The sequence below is a fragment of the Lissotriton helveticus genome, unplaced genomic scaffold (assembly GCF_964261635.1).
Source record: "Lissotriton helveticus unplaced genomic scaffold, aLisHel1.1 SCAFFOLD_1131, whole genome shotgun sequence".
NCBI classification, from domain to species: Eukaryota; Metazoa; Chordata; class Amphibia; order Caudata; family Salamandridae; genus Lissotriton; species Lissotriton helveticus.
In genome coordinates this window covers 122501-135000 of record NW_027611974.1, presented here as the reverse complement: position 1 = coordinate 135000, position 12500 = coordinate 122501, and the positions used below count along the sequence as shown (strand labels likewise).

The 12500-nt window shown below is 45.4% G+C and overlaps 5 non-coding genes and 1 pseudogene across 5 annotated transcripts in view; all 6 read left to right on the top strand.

Moving 5' to 3' along the window:
* Positions 1–41: 41 nt before the first annotated feature.
* LOC144807420 (5S ribosomal RNA) lies at positions 42–150 on the top strand (annotated as a pseudogene).
* A 96-nt stretch (positions 151–246) lies between these two features.
* Positions 247–365, top strand: LOC144807316 (5S ribosomal RNA). The gene has a single exon (XR_013606194.1). It is a non-coding gene; the product is annotated as a 5S ribosomal RNA (ribosomal RNA).
* A 97-nt stretch (positions 366–462) lies between these two features.
* Positions 463–581, top strand: LOC144807321 (5S ribosomal RNA). The gene has a single exon (XR_013606198.1). It is a non-coding gene; the product is annotated as a 5S ribosomal RNA (ribosomal RNA).
* An 11441-nt stretch (positions 582–12022) lies between these two features.
* Positions 12023–12141, top strand: LOC144807315 (5S ribosomal RNA). The gene has a single exon (XR_013606193.1). It is a non-coding gene; the product is annotated as a 5S ribosomal RNA (ribosomal RNA).
* Positions 12142–12238: 97 nt separating this feature from the next.
* On the top strand, positions 12239–12357 carry LOC144807400 (5S ribosomal RNA). The gene has a single exon (XR_013606274.1). It is a non-coding gene; the product is annotated as a 5S ribosomal RNA (ribosomal RNA).
* A 97-nt stretch (positions 12358–12454) lies between these two features.
* LOC144807314 (5S ribosomal RNA) overlaps positions 12455–12500 on the top strand; it is a 119-nt gene continuing 73 nt past the window's right edge. Inside the window, exon 1 of the ribosomal RNA XR_013606192.1 lies at positions 12455–12500. This exon is cut by the window's right edge and continues 73 nt beyond it. This is a non-coding gene — a ribosomal RNA (5S ribosomal RNA).

The following is a 12500-nucleotide window of genomic DNA, read 5'->3' as shown; positions in this document are numbered from 1 at the left end:
GAGTGAAGCAAGCTAAGAGTCCCAAAATCAGTACTTCTAGAGCCTACGGCCATACCACCCTGAAAGCACCTGATCTCAGAAGTTAAGCAGGGTCGGGCCTGGTTAGTACCTGGATGGGAGACCGCCTGGGAATACCAGGTGCTGTAGGCTTTTTTTTTTTTCTTTCGCTTTAGGTGAGTCAGAGTGGCTTGCTAGCACTGAAGTTGAGTGAAGCAAGCTAAGAGTCCCAAAATCAGTACTTCTAGAGCCTACGGCCATACCACCCTGAAAGCACCTGATCTCGTCTGATCTCAGAAGTTAAGCAGGGTCGGGCCTGGTTAGTACCTGGATGGGAGACCGCCTGGGAATACCAGGTGCTGTAGGCTTTTTTTTTTTTTCTTTCGCTTTAGGTGAGTCAGAGTGGCTTGCTAGCACTGAAGTTGAGTGAAGCAAGCTAAGAGTCCCAAAATCAGTACTTCTAGAGCCTACGGCCATACCACCCTGAAAGCACCTGATCTCGTCTGATCTCAGAAGTTAAGCAGGGTTGGGCCTGGTTAGTACCTGGATGGGAGACCGCCTGGGAATACCAGGTGCTGTAGGCTTTTTTTTTTTTTCTCTTTCGCTTTAGGTGAGTCAGAGTGGCTTGCTAGCACTGAAGTTGAGTGAAGCAAGCTAAGAGTCCTGTGGAAAAGTAAATTTTGCCATGTTCTGTGTCCCTACGCCTCATCCATCATATGTTATGTGTGCATGACCAATATGCATATGTTATTCCCCATGTCCGATTAATGACGCAATTACAGTTGTGTCCACCTCTAGTATGTTAGTTTCCAGTCCTCGTGAATACTACGAATATCAGGCCTATGTAAAGTAATGTTGCCACGTTTCTCGGTGTGCACGTTATTCCATTATAAAATGTCCGTTTCCAGGCCTCAAAAAGGGCCCGGACCCTGGATTCAGTTCCTGTCTCCTGAAAGCCTCGCTGAGGAGCGATACAGCCCCCACCTGTATCCTCGACCCTTCACTTACTTCCTGCCTCGCAGTGCCCGGTGCAGCTTGGTTCTGCCTCTGAGTCTGCCAAAAGTATGTTATAGTTCCAGTTATCAGTTCAGTCCTCCTCCTCTGCATTCCTAAGCTACTGAACTGCATCAATAGTTTCCGTCATTGTCTAGCCTACTCGGCTCCACGTTAGAGAAATACTGTATTTAATGGTCATTTAGTATTCTTCATCACGCACTACATGTAGAATAATGCATGGTCCAGTCTTAGAGTCAAGTTAGCTTTTCCCCTCATGACTTCTAGTTTATATCAACATGTTCCCTAAACATCAGATACCAAATAGGGTTTAGGTACATGTCGCTCCGACCCTCCAGACTCTAGTCTCTGCTCCTAGCACAGAGTTCGTAGCCCCCAGCTTCTCCTAGTAATACGTCATTGCTAGTTTTCGCGCATCATTAGGTTAGAGGTCCCGGCTCCTTAGGTAGCCCCCTCCTATGTTTCCGCCCATTCATGACATATTCTGTTACGTTTGCATCACATGTCTATGTATACTCCCAGTTACACCTCTTTTTACTGTTATCTTTCGCGACTGCTACGCGTCACGCCTTCTGCTCCACCCACTGCTACGTCTACTGCAATGTAATGCTATGTGTTCGCGCTATGTATATATGCCTGTGTTTTGTTATTGAATGTTAGCGCGCTCATCCCAGACCTAGCCCCAGCAGCTGCTGGGCCTCTTTTTCCCCTGTTGGGCCCCAGTTGTCCTGCTGGGCCCTGTCATTCTGTTCCTATGCAGGTTGTCCTGATCCTGTCCTTATGCTGTAATAAACCTGCAGAAACTCCTACTACCTCGAATCTTGACTCTTATTTATTGAGCTATCTGTTATGCTATAAGTCTAGTCAAAAATAGGGTATTATTTATTTATTTACCACATAATGGCGCCCGAATAGGGACTTGCCCTTTCCCCACGCGTCGGTGAAGCCACGCCGACCCCCTGACCCTCTGCAGTCGTGACGGAACTCTTCTGCGCAGTGGCAGATATTTCTGCTCAAGTATCCCTCAGGCCCACGGAGGAGACGGAGGAGGCGGTCCAGCATCCGAACGAGACGGTGGAGGAACGCGGCGAGTCCCGACCAGAGCCCAAGCCGAGAGTCCAAGGTCCGAGGTATCCGGAGGCCCACCTGTAACTGAAGTCCGAAGTCCGAAGTCCGTCGTCCGTCGTCGTAGCAGTCCAGTCCCGTCCGAGGCCTCCCGTTCCGTGCTGCCCGGTGAGTACCATTGCTGGGGTAGTATCTAGACAGGACCAATCTAAATTGACTCCTGGTCCGTGGGTTGGTGGTGCCCAGACTCACAAACGAAGTGTTCACCTAGGTGGATACGGGTCTTGATGTGTCCCTTGATGGGACCGGTATGTTCCGTACTGTTACAGCAGTGCATCCAGTAACTCTAGTCTGTTCCGTTCTCGAGGAAATCTGTTCTATTTCTGTTCTCAGTATTCCAGGTAATATTCTGTTCGAACTGTTATTTATAATGTTCCTCATGTATTTTACTGTTGTGGTATGAGTGCGATGTGATTTCGTGTTTTCATTGTATATTGTATTGTGTCCAGATTACAGTTCAGTCATGCCTATATTTTCCAAGTTACGTCAGTTAAAAACTAGAAAAGGTTTATTAGAGGAAGCAGTTCCTGTCCCGCCTAGGGACAGTCCAGGTCACTTTATGTATCAGAAACATGGCATAAGCGCCATAATGTATCTAGATTTATGGGTAGAGTATACCAAACAGTTAGAAGAAAAGTATAGATGGCCCGTATCGGGTACATGGGATGCCGAATGTATCATGCGAGTAGAAGAAGCATTATGGAAAAAGAAAGCCAGACAGTCACAGAAAGATGCCATCGAGTTATGGCGTAAAGAAGCTCATAGAAGAACTGAAAAAGAAGTCAGAAAGTCAGAGTTAAGTAGAGAATCCCAGGAACGAGCCCAAGAAAGAGAATTAATCGAGATAGGTGAACAAGTCAAAACCGAACAGTCAGACAGACAGAGGCATACCCTCATTAAGGGTATGTATCCTCTTCTTGCCGAAGGTGTGCCAAAAGCGACCCCAGAGGCATCCAGTAATTTCCCGCCACCATTAGTTCCGACCAAGCTACGTCACAAACCGACCGCAGCTGATATTTTTATTTCGTCCTATTTGGACGACACAGTTCCCGAATATGCAAATCCTGTCCGCGCTCCGCCAGTCCCTGTAAACCAGGCACTTCCTGTTCCTCCAGACACCGGGGTGCCCTTAACAGCTCCCCCGGCCCAGTCTGCCATACAAGTACAATTACCGACCCTGCCAGGACGAAGAATGTCAGTCGACGATTCTAGTCTAGGGGCCGCAGGAGGAGGTCCTCCTCAAACCCCGCCGCCACACAAGCGTTTATCGGCACTCGAATTACATGCTCAAGCATTACAGCGTACTCCTAAAAGTAATAAGTCTGTTACAGAAATCAGACAAGCCCTTAACGAATGTGTCTATGATCCAGTTCCAGGCGAATATACTATGGTTTTATATTCCTTACGTGTAAGGAGAGTGACCGAGTATCTAGTCACCTTGCCGAATATGAAAGAAGATCTAGACAGAATATATCGTTTCATCCGTACAGGGGATGATCCAGAAAGTATTGGCGAGATTATGTCTCAAAGGAAAGCCGAGATTCAGCTCATGATATTAAAGTTCCTGATCAATTGTCTAATAAGAGAACAAGATTACCCGTCTAAAGATCCCGCCGAAATGAGAATCCTGACAAGGTGGAGTGATAATATAGCCGAGGGTAAGCACAAGACCGTCGGTGCTATGGAGAGTATGTACAAGAAAATCCGTAAAGAGATAGTAAAGATACACGAACAGCGTAAAGCAGCACAAGTAAGCGAGAAAGAAAGTATCTCTGATCCTGAAGAGGAAGAGAACGAGAATCCCGCCAGAATAGCGTATGTAGGAAAATCCAGATTTCCAGATCGCCATTTACGTCTAGAACCCAAGTCTATTTTTCATCTAGCACCAGAACAAGGTTCTCTAGAACAAGTATTTCAAGCTACCGATCACATTCTGAAATCACGAGTCGGTTACAGTGAATTAAGTACCATGCATGAACAAGAACTAGCCCGATCAGCAGTCCGATGGATTACTGATTCTACCACTTTTCCAGACGAAATAGTGGCACAAATGTTTCTGAAATTGCCCCCAGCCGAGCAACGACTGGTGGGTATGTATATGATCCAGCACCTCATCACTCTGTATGAGGGTCAACACTCTGATCCAGGTCCGTTGCACGATATCCTGAACGAGTTACTCCAGTATAGATGGAGAGGTCTAGGTACCGATTTAATTAGTGTCATTCTAGAACAGCGCCACAAATATAGAACGTTCCTGAACCCGCATTTTGTTCATGTCTCACCCCCAGAAAGTAAGCCATTCTACATAGACAGACAGAATCCGTTACGAGAAGTCCACCCAGTCCAAGGGGCGGGGGGCGTAATGCAACGAGTGTTTGTATACACTCCAATTTCAAAGATGGAACTTCTTGAAATGAAGAAATTAATTCCCTGTCATGACAAAGATCCAGCAGGGTTCCATAGAGAATTAAAAGACATGCTCCGTATGGGAGAATACACTTACCCAGACGTTATTAAAATGTTAAAGGTCCTGTTACCCGCAGGGGTGTATGAAAAGTTAAAGGAAAAAGAATGGGAGGTGGGAGAGAAAAAGATCGATTGGGCAGCTCTAGAAGCTGAAGACAAGGCACGAGTACCAGGTACCGGTCTTGGAGATAAATGTAAAGAATTACCAGAATTACTGATTCAAGTTTTACCCAGATTATTGACAACTAGGAAAGAAGACTGGGATGCAATCTCAGCCTGTAAACAGAAACAAGATGAAGATATTAGTGATTTTTATTCTAGATTTGAAAAATGTTTCAGTATTAATAGTGGTCTCAAGACAAGTAGTGAGTCGTACCCTCACCTTTTCGTTACTAAATTAGTCGAGAATTCAAGTCCACAAATTAAAAATCGAGTTTTGAAAGTCGAAAGCACCTGGCAAGCAAATACTCCGTCCCAGATGCTCCAGATGCTCCAGTACCACCAGAATAGAATCAGAGAAGAGCAAGAACACGAAAGAAAACGTATGAAAGACACGAAAATGAAAGTGCTAGTTGCACAATCTGTTCCTCAAGACAGTCAGAAGAGGGGTCCCAATCAAGCCAGTCATCCTGCAGCTCCCGTTAGAGGGAACTGCAATTATTGTAAACAGCCAGGTCATTTTATAAACGAGTGTGCAGTTCTGAAACACAACATAGCTACCGGTAAGACTAAAGAAAGACCACGTCCGCCTAGACAAGAACAAGTTTCACAGATTCCTCAGTCACAGAATGCACAACAGACAGTTTCCGCACCGCAGCCTATTGCTGCAACACAGCATGTTACGTCACAGATGTACCAGTATGCACAGTCCGAGTATCCAGAGTACCAGTCATATTCATGAAACAGCCTAGAGAGGGAGGTAGGCTTGCCTCTCATCGAGATACCTGTAGATCAAGAAGGTCCCTATGTTCACAGTCAAGTATTAGGGAAAGACAGAAAATTTTTGATCGATACAGGGGCAAGTAGGACCACAATTAGTCATGCCGAAGTTCCAGGGGCTCCGCTCTCAGGCTCAAGAAATGTTTCCCTTGGATTTTCAGGAAAGCCAATAGTTAATGAAATATCAAAGCCAGTCACTCTAGAAGTAGGTCCATTGTCCCGTACTACTGATCTGTTACTTACTAAGTCATGTCCAGAAAATCTATTAGGCATTAAGACACTGAAAGAATTAGGTGCAGTTATTTGCTGTTCCCCAGAGGGAATACGTCTGTTCCTACGTGACTTTAAGGGTCACTATGTATTACGAGATTTTGATTCGAGATTGTCTAATGTTCCGCAGCACTTATGGGCGCAAGGTCCAACTGATGTAGGTTACATGCAAATCACACCCCATCGTGTGACTCTCAAGCCAGGTGTAGTGTTACCACGAATCAGACAGTACAGATTGCCACCTGAGGCTGTAGCAGCCTTATCCAAAATTATTGACGAGCTCATGGTTCAGGGAGTAGTTGTAGAAACTGACTCCAATGTATGTAATTCTCCGATCATTCCAGTCATGAAACGTACTGATCCAAATGCACCCCCAGTATATCGATTAGTGATTGATTTACGAGAGCTTAATAAATGTATTATTCCTCAGTACCCAGTTGTCCCAGATATTTCTTCCCTGTTAACAGCCATTGATTCCGAAGCCATGTTTTTCACTGTCATAGACCTCAAGAATGCATTTTTTAGTGTTCCAATTCATCCAGATAGCCAGTTTCTTTTCGGATTCTGTTTAAATGGAAGGAGCTATATGTTTACACGCGCTCCTCAAGGTTTCACAGAAAGTCCTAGTATTTACAGTCAAGCACTCAAGAGACAATTAGACAATATTCACATGCCAACTGACACTGCCCTGCTCCAGTATGTCGATGATCTACTGATCACAGCCCGTTCTGAACGTGCTTGCGAGCGAGCATCCCTTACAGTTCTGTATTTTCTCGCCGAGATGGGGCACAAAGTGTCACCTTCGAAGCTTCAATTCTGTGTCCAGCAAGTGGTATACTTAGGACACTTGCTGTCCAAGAGGGGTAGGCAGTTGACACCAGACCGTATCCAGTTAATAGCGAGTCTTCCCCAGCCCAGAACCCAGAAGGAGGTACGTGCCTTTATCGGCCTTACTTCTTATTGTAGACAATGGATTCCCCAGTATGCATTTCTAGCCAAGCCACTGATACAGTTAACGACACAGGAGGCAGCCGTATCGACTGTCCTCCCTTGGACATCTGAACATACACTTAGTTTTAACGAGTTAAAGAAAGCCCTATGTCAAGCTCCAGTTCTAGCTACACCGAACTACAGTAAGCCTTTTACACTTTTCGTTACTGAACGGGAAGGTACAGCATTATCTGTTCTTACACAAGATCAAGCAGGTCAATACAAGCCCTGTGCTTATTTTTCGAGCACACTAGATCCAGTCGCCCAGGCGTTGCCTGCGTGCCTCAAGTCAGTTGCAGCCACAGCACTAGCTATCAGACAAAGTGATTCCATAGTTTTAGGACATCCCCTGACAGTACAAGTCCCACATTCCGTAGAAGTTCTTTTAAACCGAACACAAACTCAGCACTTGACAATTGCACGTTTAACGGGTTATGAGTTAACACTGTTCCAGCCACACATAGAAATTAGACGCTGCAACGTTCTGAATCCTGCTACACTGTTACCATCAGTTAATTCAAATTCTGACCCACATGACTGTGTGGAAGTAGTTAATATTACGACAAAACCAAGACAAGACCTGACAGACATTCCGTTACCAGATCCTGACCTGACACTTTATGTGGATGGTTCATGTATGAGAACTAGTACAGGAGAACTAGTCGCCGCGTATGCAGTGACTACTGACACTGAAGTTATTGAAACACACCGTATTGATACCCTGTCCGCTCAAGCAGCAGAGCTAGTCGCTCTGACACAAGCCTGTATACATGCCAAGAACCTGAAGGTTAATGTTTACACAGATTCACGTTACGCATTCGGAGTTGTACACGACTTCGGAGTACTCTGGCAGGAGAGAGGTTTCATGATTTCTCATGGAACCAAGATTCAGCATGGTCTCCTTATTCAAGCCCTGTTAGATGCCATACATTTACCGACATCTATTGCTATCATGAAATGCAAAGCACATACGAAAGTCACCGACATTATTTCCCAAGGTAATGATTTAGCAGACCGCACAGCCAAGCTTACCGCACAGACTCCAGACATTCCAGTTAATCAGACACATACTCCAGATCCGATTACATGCATGACAGTCAAGGACCCTACTCAAGATGTCATAGATATCCAGTTACATGCTACTCCCGATGAAATCAAGAAATGGTCTGAACAAGGAGGGGTCCAGACAGATCAAGGATGGTTAACAAAGGGTAGAGCCACATGGTTTCTCCCCGATTCTATGGTTCAAGTCATTATCAATACCGCACATAGTCCAGCACATTTAGGAGAAAAAGCTATGTTAGACAGTATCCAGAACATTTGGTTCAACAAGCATTTACGAGCTGCAGCCAAGCAGAAAGTCCGTACCTGTATGATATGTTGTCAGTTTAATCCAGGTAAAAGTGTCCCGGTGGAACAAGGTGGTTTCCAGCCCCCTGACCACCCTTTTGAGGTCCTCCAGATGGATTATATTCAGATGGAGCGATGTCGAGGTTTCAAGTATGTCCTTGTAGTTGTATGCGCTTTGTCCAGGTGGACAGAAGCATATCCAGTCCCAGATTACACAGCCGCGACCACTGCCAAGCAGTTGGTTCGTGAATTTTTCCCTAGATACGGACTCCCTAGAGTCGTATATTCTGATAACGGCCAGCCATTCTCATCTGAACTCATGAAACACGTTTCCCTTTTGTTAGGGTACCAGTGGAAGTTCCATTGTGTACGCCATCCTGAAGCAGCCGGTCTCGTAGAGAGACATAATCAGACTCTGAAAATCCGCATTGCAAAAGTCTGTAAGGACAAAGGTGTGGACTGGCTAGTAGCTCTGCCAGTCGCTTTATTCTATATGCGCATGGTCGCACATTCCAGATCAGGTCTGTCCCCGTATGAGGTCGTATTCGGCCGCCCCCCTAACATGTGGGGTACTCCTAGACCCCGAAGTATTACCGATGTTTCATGTAATATGCTGACAGATTACCTAGCTTCCTTGATGTCTGCCCTCAACTCATGTCGTTCACAGGTTGCCGCCGCATTTCCAGACAATACCGAGGTGGCACCGCACGAGATCGTTCCAGGCTCCCTTGTGATGGTCCGGAATTTCGACAGATCAAGTCCGCTGGAACCACGTTGGAAGGAGCCACGCCAGGTCCTCTTGACCACCCGAACTGCCGTCAAGTTGGAAGGCAGGAAGGGGTGGGTCCACCTGTCTCATGTAAAACTTTTCAAAGGATTGAAACCAGTTTCTAAAAACATTTCCAAGGATTCCCAAGATTCGAAAGATTGCCAGAACATTGTTTTAAAGGACTGTCCCGCACAAGACATTATTACAACCCCTCCCTTGTTAGAGAAAACTCCGCAACAGGAGTATAAGCTCAAATTAAGGTCTAGTAAAATAAGTCAGTCAGTTTGATTGTATAAGTCCTCCCCTAGGTGAAACGGTTAGATTGTTTCTGACATGTATAAAATAGACCCCCATAGTGAGAGAGTCAGTCGAAGTTCACTTCAATGTATCGTTTTTCTGAGTTTCATATTATTTCTCAGCATAATGATTTCCTGCACTAGTTACGCACTTTTCCTGTGTTTTCCAGTTCCTCATGTAAATATGTCTGCTAATGCTACAGTAGAGCACACGTTTAGTGATCTGCCTCCTCACGAATATTCTTACCGCCTCGCTATGCGCAACAACACATTTATCCGTATGTTACATTATTCACACCAGACCAGCAATGCCACTAATTGTTGGGTGTGTGGTCGACTCCCCCCTTTTCAGACACCGAAGGGAGTTCTGCCACTGTTTCCTTATCCATTCTCACACAATGGTTCGTGTGGAGCATGGTCCACGTTAACGTCATCCTCAACAGATATGTCTTTTCTTAACGGTACATGTTTTCCAGACAAGAAAGGTCTTCCCCACAGAACAGGTTTAGATCTAGAAAATGAAGTATATAATTTAGGAAATTATTCGTCGAATTTCATGGTCCTGAATGTTCAGTCTGATATTACTCCAGACTTACCTGCTATTTCAGTACTACCTGTCAAAGGCGAATTATGTGTCCGTAGTTATGGTTCTGTACACATAGGTCATAGTGAATGTACTACTGTTATCCAGTATAGTGACAGTGGGAAATCTAATTTTAAAGCTTCACGTCATTCGTATTTTATTTGTGGTCAAACTGCATATGTCCGTCTGCCCCTCGATTGGGAGGGAACCTGTTACATTGCTTTCCTACTGCCACCTGTTTTCCTAGCCCCATCTGATTATCACAGAAACACACATCTAGTACACATTAGACATAGAAGGGAGTCCCCAATTGTCGATTATACTGAAACTACTCTAGAACAGTATACAGATTTCAATAAAGGTTTCTTCTTCTTCGTAGGACCTGTCCAGAATAGTAAACTGATCCGTAGGTTAACAAGAACCCTTGAAGCTGTAGTTAATGAGACTGCCTCTGCTCTAGGTAACCTAACCGAAGAACAATCTGCTATGAGATTTGTCGTTTTGCAAAATCGTCTCGTCCTTGACGTCATACTGGCCGATAGGGGCGGGGCCTGTAGAGTCATCGGATCTAGTTGCTGCATTTTCATTCCAAATAACGCGCCGTCCGTTTATTCAGCTATAACCAGACTCCATAAAATTGCCCATCTGTTACACCAAGATCCAGGCACCTGGACATGGTCCGGTTGGTTCTGGAATATAATTTCCGCATGGGGATGGAAAGTCCTGTCCTTTCTAGGTATTGCAGTAGCGATCATATTCAGCTGCTGCCTCTGTATACAATGTGGCCCTGCGATTTGCAGCATGTGTGCTACCTCTTGTATTCCTAGTCCCAAGCCTCGTTCTAAATCCCGTTCCAAGACAATTCGAGACGAGCAAATGGTACTGTATGAAATGATAGACGGTATCATGAATATTGATGTTTCCTGATGGAAACGTAGTGACAAGGAGGGAATGTGGAAAAGTAAATTTTGCCATGTTCTGTGTCCCTACGCCTCATCCATCATATGTTATGTGTGCATGACCAATATGCATATGTTATTCCCCATGTCCGATTAATGACGCAATTACAGTTGTGTCCACCTCTAGTATGTTAGTTTCCAGTCCTCGTGAATACTACGAATATCAGGCCTATGTAAAGTAATGTTGCCACGTTTCTCGGTGTGCACGTTATTCCATTATAAAATGTCCGTTTCCAGGCCTCAAAAAGGGCCCGGACCCTGGATTCAGTTCCTGTCTCCTGAAAGCCTCGCTGAGGAGCGATACAGCCCCCACCTGTATCCTCGACCCTTCACTTACTTCCTGCCTCGCAGTGCCCGGTGCAGCTTGGTTCTGCCTCTGAGTCTGCCAAAAGTATGTTATAGTTCCAGTTATCAGTTCAGTCCTCCTCCTCTGCATTCCTAAGCTACTGAACTGCATCAATAGTTTCCGTCATTGTCTAGCCTACTCGGCTCCACGTTAGAGAAATACTGTATTTAATGGTCATTTAGTATTCTTCATCACGCACTACATGTAGAATAATGCATGGTCCAGTCTTAGAGTCAAGTTAGCTTTTCCCCTCATGACTTCTAGTTTATATCAACATGTTCCCTAAACATCAGATACCAAATAGGGTTTAGGTACATGTCGCTCCGACCCTCCAGACTCTAGTCTCTGCTCCTAGCACAGAGTTCGTAGCCCCCAGCTTCTCCTAGTAATACGTCATTGCTAGTTTTCGCGCATCATTAGGTTAGAGGTCCCGGCTCCTTAGGTAGCCCCCTCCTATGTTTCCGCCCATTCATGACATATTCTGTTACGTTTGCATCACATGTCTATGTATACTCCCAGTTACACCTCTTTTTACTGTTATCTTTCGCGACTGCTACGCGTCACGCCTTCTGCTCCACCCACTGCTACGTCTACTGCAATGTAATGCTATGTGTTCGCGCTATGTATATATGCCTGTGTTTTGTTATTGAATGTTAGCGCGCTCATCCCAGACCTAGCCCCAGCAGCTGCTGGGCCTCTTTTTCCCCTGTTGGGCCCCAGTTGTCCTGCTGGGCCCTGTCATTCTGTTCCTATGCAGGTTGTCCTGATCCTGTCCTTATGCTGTAATAAACCTGCAGAAACTCCTACTACCTCGAATCTTGACTCTTATTTATTGAGCTATCTGTTATGCTATAAGTCTAGTCAAAAATAGGGTATTATTTATTTATTTACCACAGTCCCAAAATCAGTACTTCTAGAGCCTACGGCCATACCACCCTGAAAGCACCTGATCTCGTCTGATCTCAGAAGTTAAGCAGGGTCGGGCCTGGTTAGTACCTGGATGGGAGACCGCCTGGGAATACCAGGTGCTGTAGGCTTTTTTTTTTTTTCTTTCGCTTTAGGTGAGTCAGAGTGGCTTGCTAGCACTGAAGTTGAGTGAAGCAAGCTAAGAGTCCCAAAATCAGTACTTCTAGAGCCTAAGGCCATACCACCCTGAAAGCACCTGATCTCGTCTGATCTCAGAAGTTAAGCAGGGTCGGGCCTGGTTAGTACCTGGATGGGAGACCGCCTGGGAATACCAGGTGCTGTAGGCTTTTTTTTTTTTTCTTTCGCTTTAGGTGAGTCAGAGTGGCTTGCTAGCACTGAAGTTGAGTGAAGCAAGCTAAGAGTCCCAAAATCAGTACTTCTAGAGCCTACGGCCATACCACCCTGAAAGCACCTGATCTCGTCTGATCTC